This window comes from Macaca thibetana, chromosome 5 (genome assembly GCF_024542745.1).
Source record: "Macaca thibetana thibetana isolate TM-01 chromosome 5, ASM2454274v1, whole genome shotgun sequence".
Taxonomy (NCBI): domain Eukaryota; kingdom Metazoa; phylum Chordata; class Mammalia; order Primates; family Cercopithecidae; genus Macaca; species Macaca thibetana.
Window position 1 is genome coordinate 100,711,372 of NC_065582.1, and position 14,331 is coordinate 100,725,702.

The 14,331-nt window shown below is 43.4% G+C and overlaps 1 protein-coding gene and 1 non-coding gene across 3 annotated transcripts in view; one reads left to right on the forward strand and one right to left on the reverse strand.

Moving 5' to 3' along the window:
* The first annotated feature begins 225 nt into the window (after positions 1-225).
* ABCG2 (ATP binding cassette subfamily G member 2 (Junior blood group)) overlaps positions 226-14,331 on the forward strand; it is a 140,334-nt gene continuing 126,228 nt past the window's right edge. For both annotated transcript variants that reach the window (XM_050790462.1, XM_050790459.1), the window contains exon 1: positions 226-758. The gene's annotated coding sequence lies outside the window, so the exon portion shown is untranslated. The remainder of the gene's footprint in view (positions 759-14,331) is intronic.
* On the reverse strand, positions 4,704-4,810 carry LOC126955800 (U6 spliceosomal RNA). Its single transcript, XR_007726095.1, has one exon. It is a non-coding gene; the product is annotated as a U6 spliceosomal RNA (small nuclear RNA).

The following is a 14,331-nucleotide window of genomic DNA, read 5'->3' on the forward strand; positions in this document are numbered from 1 at the left end:
TTTGCACTGAAATCTAACTCTGTCTTTGTTTTGGTTTAATTCACTTCCTTTTCAAATCTATGTCCTAGTCCTGCTTGGTTTTTTTGTGTGTGTGTGCTAGAAGGCAGGGCCTGTGAGAGGAGACCCTCAGTTACCTTAGGGTTAACCAAGCACAGGAAGTTTACGCACAGAGCAAAGCCATTCGCTAGAATTGGTTTTGATCCTTCCGTTTCGAAAATAAAGTTGCTGTTTGTGTTGGAGATGCTGTCATCAGAATTCCGCGGCACAAAGAGAAAGATATAAAAATATCTCTCTGACATGAACTTTCCCTTTTCTATCCCCTTGCTAGGAATGCCAGAAGAGAATCCCACGCTGACTGGAACCATTAGGTCTTTTGTTTGAATCCCAGTGATCAAGAAAGAAATGTGGTTAATAGTCAGTCAGTAGTAGAGAAAAAAGGAACCCAAGGAGATAGAAGAGCTGTTAATTTCACTCTGGACATTTCCTCGAGGCAGTTTACTGGGAAAACCTCAATGCTCCCTGGTAGCTGCAGGATCTACTTTGGGGGCTGCCAAGTTTCCTCTCTCATTCTTTCTCCTGCCCCAAGAGCAGGCAGGAAGGAAAGTTCCTGGACTAATACTCGTCTGTTTAGTAGGCGTGGGTCTTGGTTGAAGTCTCTCTAGGAAAACTTGCAAGTGTAGAAATCTTCTCCGTATTACCACTGTCTCTGCACTGAGATCTGCTGCTTTGCTTCCAACGTTTCACACATCATAATTGAGGTGAGTTGTTTTTGTTTTTTCCAATCTTCATACTTCTTAGGAAATCTTGATTCTTTTTTGATATGTGCTTTAACAAATGTGTCACTTAAATCAGTACTTCTCATACATGAACGTGCATATGTATCACCTGTTGATCTTGCTGAAACGCAGGCTCTGTAGAACTCAGGGGGCCTGGGGTGGGCCTCTGATTCTGCACATCTCAGCTGACCTCTATGGACCACACTTTGAGTAAAAAGCGCTGAAACTCTGTAGGTTTCTTGCTTTTTTGGAAGGGGCTGGTCATTATAGGCAGGATAAGGGTATTTGGCTGAGCACATGATTTATGTTGAGCACCTGAGAAGACAATCAGACAACATCCCTTTCCTGGTTGTACCTACTTTGATGGCTATCTCTGTGCTTTGGGGTTTCTGTTAAGCAGCTCCTAGGTGTGGTAAGCCAGATTACCCTAAGTGAGAGAGGATGTTGGGCTTCTCCTTAGATTATATAGGCCACTTGGAGCAGAGCCAGAAATCCTTTTTTAATTTTTGTAATTTTAGTGTTAACTGACTATATCATGCCTCATCTGGTGTGGCTTGTGGTCACTCTGATCATTTCAGCTTCAATTAAAAATATGGCCGGGTGTGGTGACAGTGTGAGACTCCATCTCAAAATATATATATATATGGCCAGGTGCGGTATAATCATGCCTGTAATCCCAGCATTTTGGGAGACCGAGGCAGGTGGATCATCTGAGATCAGGAGCTCGAGACAAGCCTGGCCAACATGGTGAAACTTTGGCTCTACTAAAAATACAACAATTAGCTAGGAGTGGTGGCACACATCTGTAATCCCAGCTACTTGGAAGGCTGAGGCAGGAGAATCACTTGAACCCAGGAGGCAGAGTTTGCAGTGAGCCAAGATCGCACCATTGTACTCCAGCCTGGGTGACAAGAGTGAAACTCCGTCTCAAATAATAATAATAATAATAATGATGCATGCTAGAAAAAATAGCTGATTTATTTCTCCTACCATTCGGAATTGAAGATTATAAGGCATATGAATCTATTACATTGTTGAAAATCAGTTTGCACAGGGAATAGGAATGTATTTTATCCTCCTGTAACAGGCCTAGTAGTGTTCTTTAAATTCAGTATGTTTCCTGCCCTAAACAATATACAGTTATCTGAAAGTTGCCTTTAACCCAAAAGAAACAAGCCAAGAGGAAAAAAGAGAATGGAGAGGAAATATATCTATTGTGTACCCAGTTGAGGGGAGAAAAAAGCAATGAAAAAAAGTGGAGAGAAAAGGAGAAAGGTGGCCAGGAGGTGACAGGAGACACAGCTTCACAAAATGAATAAAAGAAAACCTAGCCTGGAAATAACATCTTTCCTACACATTCATGGGAGTTCTCCTAGAGTAGTAGCTTGTGTCTTTTTTAGTTGGAAAAGTGTGATGGAGACAGAGTAGATAAGTTGTAAATTTTGTTGTTCTATTTTTGTATAGAAACGGGGTCTCACTATGTTGCCCAGGCTGGTCTCAAATTCCTGGGCTCATGCAATCCTCCTATCCCGGCCTCCTGAAGTGCTGGGATTACAGGTGTGAGTCACCATGTCCAGCCAATTTTGTTGTTCTAGTGAACATGCTGAAGCCGTTTGTCATAAATCAAGGAAGGGCTATACAAGCGACAGTCAGAGGGGTGTGCAGGCCTGCTGAGGCCTGGTATTAATCCATGGAACTGTGTCCGGAGCTGGTTTCTTCCGGTGGGTTCTTGGTCTTGCTGACTTCAAGAATGAAAGCATGGACCTTCACCGCGAATGTTATGGCTCATAAAGGTAGTGTGGACCCAAAGAGCGAGCAGCAGCAAGATTTATTATGAAGAGTGAAAGAACAAAGCCTCCACAGTGTGGAAGGAGACCAAACTGTTGCCGTTGCTGGTGCTGGTGGCCAGCATTTATTCCCTTATTTGGCCCCACCCATGTCTTGCTGATTGGTCCATTTTACAGAGTGCTGATTGGTCCATTTTTACAGAATGCTGATTGGTGCATTTACAATCCTTTAGCTAGACACAGTGTGCTGACTGATGCCTTTACAATCCTCTAGCCAGACAGAAAAGTTCTCCAAGTCCCCACTGGACCTAGGAAGTCCAGCTGGTTTCACCTCTCAGAACCACTGCCAGACAGACAGGAATCTCTTCTGTTTGAACTAAGTTTCAAATAACATTCCCTTCTGTTATGGTCTATAATCAGAGGTGTTATGAAAAACCGTAACCCTTGTAGCATAAGCACTGACTGATCAGAATACAAGCTAGCTGTAATCAGCCCATCCAACAGCAGACGGTGGGTAGGCAGTAAGCATGTGTGGGGCTGAGTATCAGCCTAAGCTATCCCAGGTCTGAACTAGACCTTTTTGGGGTAGAAATTGTAAGGCTGCAGATGACTTTAGAGACATAGAGTCTGGTTTCCACCATCATCTGCCAACTCTCTGGACCCGTTTTCTCGGATGAGGCCATTTCCCTCTCTTTTCAAGCCTGGAGTAATCCCTCAGTCCAGCTGTCTACTCCTGCAGCTGATACTATAGAAAATAAGAGTTCCCCTAGGGAACTACAAGACTCAAAATCCCATCTGCTTCCTGAACAGGAGAAGGGCAAGTGCATATATCGTTTTGTGAAGTGTTACAGCAGAAAATGAAACCTGATTACCACATTATCCAACTGTACAAAGCACTGTCTCATACATTATCCCCCTTGACTTTTCACAACTTTCCTGGAGTATATGGGTCAAGGAGATTGTTATTTCAACCTCTGAATGGAGAAACGAAGGTCCCAGTGAAGCAATTTGCCAAAGGCACACAGCTGGTCTGTGGGTGTGCTGGGATTCAAACTCAACGCTGGTTTGCTCTGAGTTCAGGTGCATCCTGTGCTTTTCTGGCCTCGGCATCTTCTCAAGACCTCTGATGACCTCTTGTTCTGTACAAGGGTTTGTTACCTTTTACGTCATAATTTGAAATCTTTGCATTAAAAATAATCCTATTTCTACTTTTTTGGTCAAAATTACTCATGTGTTTGTCTTAAGCTTTGTCTCCATTAAGGTCTTTACTCCCCAGGAAAAAAAAATGTTTGAGACTAATGCTTCTCAAACTTTCTCAGGCTTAGATGTCACCTGGGGAGCTTGCTAAAACTCAAATCCTTAGGCTCCAACTCCAGAGATTCTGCTTCCTAGGGCAGGCCCCAGGCATGGGAATTGACATTCTAATAAGCTCCCAGGTGATTTTAGTGCCACCACTCAGAGATCACACCTTCAAACAAAAGTCACAGCTTCAGTTAATATTTTAAAAAAGTACATTTACGGTTTAGTGAGGGGGGCTTAGTGTACTTTTGTATACGTATATTATTTATTTATCTAATTTTTTTTGAGACAGAGTTTCGCTCTTGTTGGCCAGCTGGAGTACAATGGCATGATCTCAGCTCACTGCAGCTTCTGTCTTCTGGGTTCAGGCACTTCTCCTGCCTTAGCCTCCCAAGTGGCTGGAATTACAGGCGCGGGCCACCAGGCCTAGCTTGTTTTTGTATTTTTAGTAGAGATAGGGTTTCACCATGTTGGCCAAGCTGGTCTCGAATGACTGACCTCAGGTGATCCACCCACCTCGGCCTCCTAAAGTGCTGGGATTACAGGAGTGATATTTATTTTTATTTTAAAATTTTTTTTTAGACAGGGTATTGCTCTGTTGCCCAGGCTGGAGTACAGTCGCATGAACATGGCTCACTATAGCCTCTACCTCAAGGCTTCCACATCAACCTCCTGAGTAACTGGGACCACAGGCATGCGCGAATTTTTAAATTTTTTTGTGGAGGCTGGGTCTTGCTATGTTGCCCAAGATGGTCTCAAACTCCTGGGCTCAAATTCTTGATTCTCCCGCCTCAGTCTCCCAAAGTGCTGGGATTACAGGCTTGAGCCATGGCTTGTCTTTTGAAATATAAGATGCTTCATAAATTTGCCTGTTATCCTTGCACAGGGGCCAAACTAATGTTCTTTGTATCATTCCAATTTTAGTATATATGCCGCTGAAAGGAGCATGTTAGTGTGCCTAGTAATAGATTATCATGCCAGAATTCCTGAGTTTCAATATTAATGCTATCACATGTGCAAGCTATGAGATCCTGGGAAAGGATTCTTATGCCTCAGTTGCCTAATCTATAAAATGGGAATACTAATACTACCTACCTCATAGGGTAGTTGTGAGGACTAAATGAGTTAGCAGTGCAGGACACAGAGTATCTCTGTGAGTTTGCTATGATTATCACTAAGTCTTGCTCAATAATTATACTTTACAATAGAAACACCAACAACAGGCTGGGTGTGGTGGTTCACGCCTGTAATCCCAGCACTTTGGGAGGCCGAGATGGGCGGATCACGAGGTCAGGAGATCGAGACCATGCTGGCTAACACGGTGAAACCCTGTCTCTACTAAAAATACAAAAAAATTAGCCAGGCGTGGTGGTGGGTGCCTGTAGTCCCAGCTACTCGGGAGGCTGAGGCAGGAGAATGGGGTGAATCCAGGAGGCGGAGCTTGCAGTGAGCCAAGACCGCACCACTGCACTCCAGCCTGGGCAACAGAGCGAGACTCAATCTCAGGAAAAAAAAAAAAAAAAAGAACCACCAACAACAAGATTCACACAGATATCAAATGTTCTTCTTGGATGTAGGTGTTGCCCCAGGTTTAATCATGGTCAAACATGTTCTTATGTGTGTAAATGTGAAGGATTAGTTGTCCTGGGCTGTCAGCTAGCCTGGTTATGTAGGACTTTCCACATCATTCTGACAGATTGCACTTGACCCTGACAGTGATGAAAAGCCATCAACGCAGCTTCAAGCTGGGAAGTGCAATCAGAATTGCATTTTAGAAATGTCTCTTGCTGTAGCATAGATGCTGTAGCATAGGTAGGAAGAAGGTGAAGCTGGAGGCAGACACCTGTTTGAATTGACTGTTTCAATAGTCCCAGAGGGAAATAATAAGACTTAAACTAAGCAAAATGGTTTGGCTGTGTCCCACCCAAATCTCATCTTGAATTGTAGCTCCCATAATCCCATGTGTGGTGGGAGGGACCCTGTGGGAGATAATTGAGTCATGGGGCCAGTTCCCCCATACTGTTCTCCTGGTAGTGAATAAGTCTCACAATGGTTTTATAAGGGGAACTTCAACACTATTTTATGTTATTTTTCTTATTAATATAAGAAGACAGGAATGTCAGGCCTCTGAGCCCAAGCTAAGCGATCATATCCCCTGTGACCTGCACGTATACATCCAGATGGCCTGAAGTAACTGAAGGATCACAAAAGAAGTGAAAATGGCCTGTTCCTGCCTTAACTGATGACATTACCTCGTGAAATGCCTTCTCCTGGCTCAGAAGCTCCCCCACTGAGCACCTTGTGACCCCCTGCCCCTGCCTGCCAGAGAACAACCCCCTTTGACTAATTTTCCATTGCCTACCCAAATCCTACAAAACAGCCCCACCCCTATCTCCCTTCACTGACTCTCTTTTCAGACTCCGCCCGCCTGCACCCAGGTGAAATAAACAGCCTTGTTGCTCACACACACACAAAGGGATGAAACCCGTTTCACTTGGCTCTCATTTTCTCTCTTCCCTGTCACCATGTAAGATGTGCCTTTTGCCTTTCACCATGATTGTGAAAGGTATGTGTATTCCCCAGCCATGTGGAACTGTGAGTTCATTAAACCTCTTTTTCTTGACAAATTACCCAGTCTCGGGTATGTCTTTATCGGCCGTGTGAGAATGGACTAACACACTAAGGCAGTAGGGTAAAGCACTGAGCAGAGATCCCATCAGGAGCCTGTCATGACTCATAGGATACCATATTAAAATGCTTAGTTTATGCTTCCTGTCTACATTGAAGCCCTGTGAGAATTAAGATAGAGTCTATCTCTATGGAGCCCCAGCCCCAGCTCATAGTAGGTCCTTGATAGCTATTTGGGGAATAAATGGGTAAAGAATAGATGAAATCCTGCTGTGGTCTCCAAGGCTGTGTGATCTGGCCCCTGCCCCTTTCTCCAACCTCATCATGTTTCACTTTCCTCATTGTTCTTATCACATTGCCTTCCTCCAGGCCTTTGGAAATGCCAAACTGTGACTTCTATCTAGTGTAGGGGTTGGCAAACTACTGCCTTTGTGACAAATCCTTCTTGCTAACTTTTTATGAATAAGTTTTATTGGAACACAGCCATACCCACTTATTTATGCATTGTCAACAACCGCTTTAGTGCTGCAACAGCAGAATAGAGGAGTTGTGACACAGCCCATACAATACAGCCTGTGAAACCCAAAATATTCACTACCTGGCCCTTTACAAAAAAAAAAAGTTTGCCAACCCCTGCTGTAGTCCTTTGAATTTGCTGTGACCTCTGATTTAAAACTCTACTCTCAATAAAGTACCCTCAACACAGTAATCAAAACAGTGTGGTCCTAACATAAAGACAGACATCCAGATCAGTGGAATAGAATAGAAAGCCCTGAAATAAACCCTCACATAGCCAGGTGTGGTGGCTCACGCCTGTAATCCCAGCACTTTGGGAGGCTGAGGTGGGCAGATCATGAGGTCAGGAGTTTGAGACCATCCTGGCTAACACGGTGAAACCCTGTCTCTACTAAAAATACAAAAAATTAGCTGGGCGTGGTGGTAGGCACCTGTAGTCCCAGCTACTCGGGAGGCCGAGACAGGAGAATGGCGTGAACTCAGGAGGTGGAGCTTCCAGTGAGCCAAGATTGCACCACTGCACTCCAGCCTGGGTGACAGAGCGAGACTCCATCTCAAAAAAAATAAAATAAAAATAACCCTCACTCATATGGCCAAATGGTTTTTGATGAAGGTGCCAAGACCATTCAATGGAGAAAGAACAGTCTTTTCAATAAATGGTGCTGGGAAAACTGGATAGCCACATGCAAAATAATAACATTGGACCCTTACCTTACACCCTATACAAAAATTATCAAAGACACAAAGAGCTAAAACTGTAAAACTCTTAGAAGATAACATAGGGGAATGCTTCATGACATTGGCTGTGGCAGTGATTTACTGGGTATAACACCAAAAGCACAGGCAACAAAATAAAAACTAGATAAACTGGATTTCATCAAAATTTTAAAAAAATAAAAAACTTTTATGCATCAAAGAAGGACACTTTTGGCCCAGTGTGGTGGTGCACACCTACAGTCCCAGCTATTCTAGAGGCTGAAGCAGGAGGATCGCTTGAGCCCGGGAAGTCGAGGTTGCAGTGAGTCATGATCATGCCACTGCATTCCAGCCTGGGCAACAGAGAGACACCCTGTTTCAAAAAAACAAACAAAAAAGGAGGACACTTTTTACTTTTCTTTTATCTTTTGCTTTTTGGTTTTTGTTTTTGTTTTTTTTGAGACAGGGTCTTACTCCCATTGCCCAGGCTGGAGTGCAGTGCCACCATCTCGGCTCATTGCAGCCTCAACTTCCCCAGCTCAGGTGCCCCTCCCACCTCAGCCTCCCTAGTAGCTGGGACTACAGGCACCTGCCACTATACCCAGATAATTTTTTGTATTTTTTAGTAGAGAAGGGGTTTTGCTATGTTGCCCAGGCTGGGCTCACGTGATCCACCTGCCTTGGCCTCCCAAAGTGCTAGGATTACAGGCGTGAGCCACTGTGCCCAGTCTGGACACTTTCAAGACAGTTAAAAGACAACCCACATAATGGGAGAAAATTATATATTTGATAATCAGTTCATATCCAGAATATATAAAGAACTCCTACAGCTTAACAAACAAACAAAAAAATGATTAAAAAGTAGGCAAATACCTTGAATAGACATTTCTTCAAAGAAAATATATAAATGGCTAATAAGCATATGAAAAGATGCTCACCATCACTAGTCATTAGGGAAATGCAAATCAACACCATGATGAGACACCACTTCACCCCGATAAGGATGGCCATTATTTGAAAAAAAAAAAAATTGCCTTTCTGGTGGTTCTGACCTCCCCATGTGAACATACCTCGTGCAAAAAATCTCTTTCATCCCTCTCCAGATGAGGAAAAGAGGAAATACAAGAAGAGGTGCCGGGTACAGAGCCCCAGTTCCTACTTTAGGGATGCGAAATGCCCAGGATGCTATAATCACCATGCTCATTAGCTATGCACACACAGTAATGGTGTGTGTTGGTTGCTTGTATTAGTCTGTTCTCACACTGCTATGAAGAAATACCTGAGACTGGGTAATTTATAAAAGAAAGAGGTTTAATTGACTCACAGTTCCACAGGGCTAGGGAGGCCTCAGTAAACTTACAATCATGGCAGAAGGGGAAGCAAACACATCCTTATTCACATGGCAGCAGCAACAAGTGCTGAGTGAGGGGGCAGAAAGGCCCTTATACAACCATTAGATCTCGTGAGAACTCACTCACTATCATGAGAACAGCATGAAGGTAACTGCCCTCATGATTCAATTACCTCCTACTGGGTCCTTCCCATGACATGTGGGGATTATGGGAACTACAATTCAAGATGAAATTTGGGTGAGGACACAGCCAAACCATAAGATTCCTCCCCTGACCCCTCCCAAATCTCATGTCTTCACATTTCAAAACACAATCATGCCCTTCCAACAGTCCCCCAAAGTCTTAACTCATTCCAGCATTAACCCAAAAGTCCAAGTCCTAAGTCTTATCTGAGAAAAGGCAAGTCCTTTCCACCTATGAGCCTGTAAAATCAAAAGCAAATTAGTTACTTCCTATATACAATGGGGGTAACAGCATTAGGCAAATACACCCATTCCAAATGGGACAAATTAGCCACCTTAACCTTCCAAAATGATCTCTTTTGACTTCATGTCTCACATCCAAGTCACCCTGATGGAAGAGGTAGGTTCCCATGGCCTTGGGCAGCTCTTCCTCTGTTGCCTGTCAAGGTATAGCCCCCCTTCCAGCTGCTTTCATGGCTGGTGTTGAGTGTCTGCAGCTTTTCCGGATGCACAGGGCAAGCTGTTGTTGGATCTGCCATTCTGGGGTCTGGAGGACGGTGGCCCACTTCTCATAGCTCCACTAGGCAGTGCCCCACTGGGGACTCTTGGGGCTCCAATTGCACATTTCCCTTCCACCCTGCCTGTATTAGTCCATTTTCACACTGCTGATAAAGACATACCTGACACTGGGCAATTTACAAAGGCAAGAGGTTCAATGGCAAACTCACAGTTCCACATGGTTGGGGAAGCCTCAATCATGGCAGAAGGCAAGGAGTAGCAAGTCACATCTTACGTGGATGGTGGCAGGCAAACAGAGAGCTTGTGCAGGGAAACTCCTATTTTTTTAAACCCTCAGATCTCATGAGACTCATTCACTATCACGAGGACAGCGGCCCATGATTCAATTACCTCCCACCAGGTCCTTCCCACAACATGTGGGAATTCAAGATGAGATTTGGGTGGGGACACAGCCAAACCATATCACTGCCCTAGCAGAGGTTCTCCATGAAGGCTCTGCCCCAGAAGCAGACTTCTGTCTGGACGGCCAGGCATTCCTATACATTCTCCAAAATGTAGGTAGAGGTTCCCAGACTTCAATTCTTGACTTCTGCACATCTGCAGGCCCAACACCATATGGAAGCTGCCAAGGCGTGGGGCTTACACCCTCTGAGGCAATGGCCTGAGCTGTACGTTGGCCCCTTTTAGTCACAGATGGAGTGGCTGGGATGCAGGGCACCAAGTCCCAAGGCTGCACACAGCAAAAGGGCCCTGGACCCAGCCCAGGAAACCGTATTTCCCTCCTAGGCCTCAGGGCCTGTGATGGGAGGCACTGCTGTGAAGGTCTCCAACATGTGCTAGAGACATTTTCTCCATTGTCTTGGTGATTAACATTCAGCTCCTTGTTACTTATGCAAATTTCTTCAGTGTGCTTGAATTTCTCCCCAGAAAATAGGGTTTCTTTTATATTGCATTGTCAGGCTGCAAATTTTCCAAACTTTTATGTTCTGCTTCCTCTTGAATGCTTTGCTGCTTAGAAATTTCTTCCACCAGATACCCTAAATCATCTCTCTCAAGTTCAAAGTTCCACAGATCTCTAGGGCGGGGGCAAAATGCCACCAGTCTTGTTGCATAGCAAGAGTGACCTTTACTCCAGTTCCCAACAAGTTCCTCATCTCCATCTAAGACTACCGCAGCCTGGACTTTATTGTCCATATCACTATCAGCATTTTGGTCAAAACCATTTAACAAGTCTCTAGGAAGTTCCAGACTTTCCCACATCCTCCTGTCTTCTGAGCCCTCCAAGTCTCTAGGAAGTTCCAAACTTTCCCACATTTTCTTGTCTTCTTCTAAGCCCTACAAACTGTTCCAGTCTGCCTGTTACCCAGTTCCAAAGTCATTTCCACATTTTTGGGTATCCTTATAGCAGCAACCCACTCTCTGTGGTACCAATTTACTGTATTAGTCCGTTTTCATGCTGCTATGAAAAAATACCTGAGACTGGGTAATTTATTTTTATTTTATTTATTTATTTATTTATTTATTTATTTTGAGACACAATTTCACTCTGTTGCCTAGGCTGGAGTGCAGTGGTGTGATCTCAGCTCACTGCAACCTCTGCCTCCCAGGTTCAAGCGATTCTTGTGCCTCAGCCTCCCTAGTAGCTGGGATTACAGGTGTGCACCACCACACCTGGCTAATTTTTGTATTATTAGTAGAGATGGGGTTTCACCATGTTGGCCAATCTGGTCTTGAATGCCTGACCTCAAGTGATCCACCCACCTCGGCCTCTCAAAGTGCTGGAATTACAGGCATGAGCCACTGGGCCGTCCAGAGTCTGGGCAATGTATAAAAGGAAGAGGTTTAATTGACTCACAGTTCTACAGGGCTGGAGAGGCCTCAGGAAACTTACAATCATGGCGGAAGGGGAAGCAAACATGTCCTTCTTCACATGGTGTCAGGAAGAAGTGCCGAGCAAAGTGGGATGGGAAAGCCCTTTATAAAACCATCAGATGTCATGAGAACTTACTATCACAAGAAAAGCATGAGGGTAATCGCCCCCATGATTCAATTGCCTCCCACCAGGTCCCTTCCATGACACATGGAGATTATGGGAACTACAATTCAAGATGAGATTTGGGTAGGGACGTAGCCAAACCATATCACTGCTCTACTGTTCTCTGTCAGCCTACAGGAGGAAAAGCAAGGCTGACAGAAGGATGCTCCTTCAGGAGGAGGCAGCACTAAAAGCACTTTGAATCAAGATCAATGGGAAACCACCCCAATAAACACATTTTAGATGTTTTAGAAAAAGAAAGAAATACACAAACAAATAGAAAATAACAATTGTTGGCAAGAATGTGAAGAAATTGGAACTCTTGTGCACTGTTGGTGGAATGTAAAATGGTATAGCTACTGTGGAGAACAGTACGGTGGTTCCTCAAAAAACTAAACACAGAATTACCATACAATCCCACAGTTTCACTTCTAGGTATATACCCAAAAGAACTGAAAGCAGGGGCTCTGAAAGATGTTTATACACCCATATACATAACAACGTTATTCACAACAGCCAAAAGTAGAAGCGACCCTAATCTTCATCAACTGTTGAATGAATGAACAAAATGTGGTATACACAGAGAATAGAAGATTATGCAGCCTCAAAAGGGATGAAAATTCTGACTGCAACATGAATGAACCTTGAAAACATTATGCTAAGAGAAATAAGGACAAATACTATATGATTCCACTCATATTAGGTACTGAGGATAGTTAAATTCATAGACACAGAAAGTAGAATGGTTGCCATTGGGGAGAGGGTGAAGAGTTGTTTAATGAGCAAGAAGTTTCAGTTTGGAAGATGAAAGAAGTTCTAGAGATGGATGGTAGTGATGGTTGCACAACAATGAATATACTTAATGCCATAAAACAGTACACTTAAAAATGATTTGAGCCTTTAATCCCAGCACTTTGGGAGGCTGAGGCAGGCAGATCACCTGAGGTCGGAAGTTCAAGACCAGCCTGACCAACATGCAGAAACACCGTGTCTACTAAAAATACAAAATTAGCCGGGTGTGGTGGTGTGTGCCTGTAATCCTAGCTACTTGGGAGGCTGAGGCAGGAGAATCACTTGAACTGGGGAGGTGGAGGTTGTGGTGAGCCAAGATCACGCTATTGCACTCCAGCCGGGGCAACAAGAGTAAAACACTGTCTCAAAAAAAAAAAAAAATGATTTGAATGCTACATTTTTATATTATGAATATTTTACCACAGTAGAATAAAGTAAAACAACTCTACCCTCAGGTATTTGCATGCCTCCTACTTATTGTTCAGTTTTCTGCTTAAATAGCATGTCCTCAGGGAAGCTCTCCTATTGCTCTATGTAATTTCCTTGTAGAACATATCACTATCTGAAATTACCTTTTTTATACATGCTATCATCTGTCTTCTCCATTAGAATATAAGCTTTTCCAGCATAAGATCTTTGCTTGATTCAAAACTGTACCCTAACACTTCGTTTTTGTCACATAGTAGATATTCAGTGAATACTTGTGGAACAGTGCACTGAAAAAGAAAGGGTTCCACCTGGAGGTTGTATTAGTAAATGTACTCTGTGGCAATTTTAAATGTACAATACTCAAAAGTCAAAATCAAAATGAACATTTAAATTCAAAACAGTATTAGCCGTGATAGTGGAGAAGGCATGAAGAAAAGTGTACACGCACATCTGTGTAAAATATTTCCTGTCATGCACTTTTCACATCACCTCCCTGCTCAGGTTCCCAATTCCCAGGACCTCAGCAATTCCCTTATTTCCTTTCCATGTATCACCCGTTCACTTACCTACAGTCAATGGCTGCTTTGGTGCTACAATGCCAATGTGGAGTGATTGCAAAAAGAATGCATGGCCCACAAGCCTAAAATATTCACTATCTGGCCTTTTACAGAAAAAGTTTACCAACCAACCCATGACATAGGTAAAGATAACAGACTAGAGATATTGTCTACTCTTCTCTAAGAACTTTCATGATAGTCATTCAAGTCAATCAAGATATGTTTATTGGGATTGGAGACTATTATTCTAAGTAACTCAGGAATGGAAAACCAAACATTATATGTTCGTACGTTCTCACTCATAATTAGGGGCGAAGCTATGAGGTTGCAAAGGCATAAGGATGACACAGTGGACTTTGGGGACTCGGGGGAAAGGGTGGGAAGGGGGTAAGGGATAAAAGACTACAAATTGGGTTCAGTGTGTACTGCTCAGGTGATGGGTACACCAAAACTTCACAAATCACCACTAAAGAACTTACTCATGTAACCAAATACTACCTGTTCCCCAAATCTTAGGGAAATAAAAAATTAATTAAAAAACAAGAGAAATGTTTATTGAGTTCCTACTATGTTTCCAGCACTGTGTTAGTCACTGGAGATAGAACAGTGAATGAAATAGAAATCCCTGCTGTTACGAAGCTCACTTTCTAGAGGGAGGCGGACAAATAATAAACAATAAACAAATAAATAATGTATGTTAGACGGTGAGAGGATTACAGAGAGATGCATAGTAAGGAATAATCAGGAAGACAAAGAAAGGTTT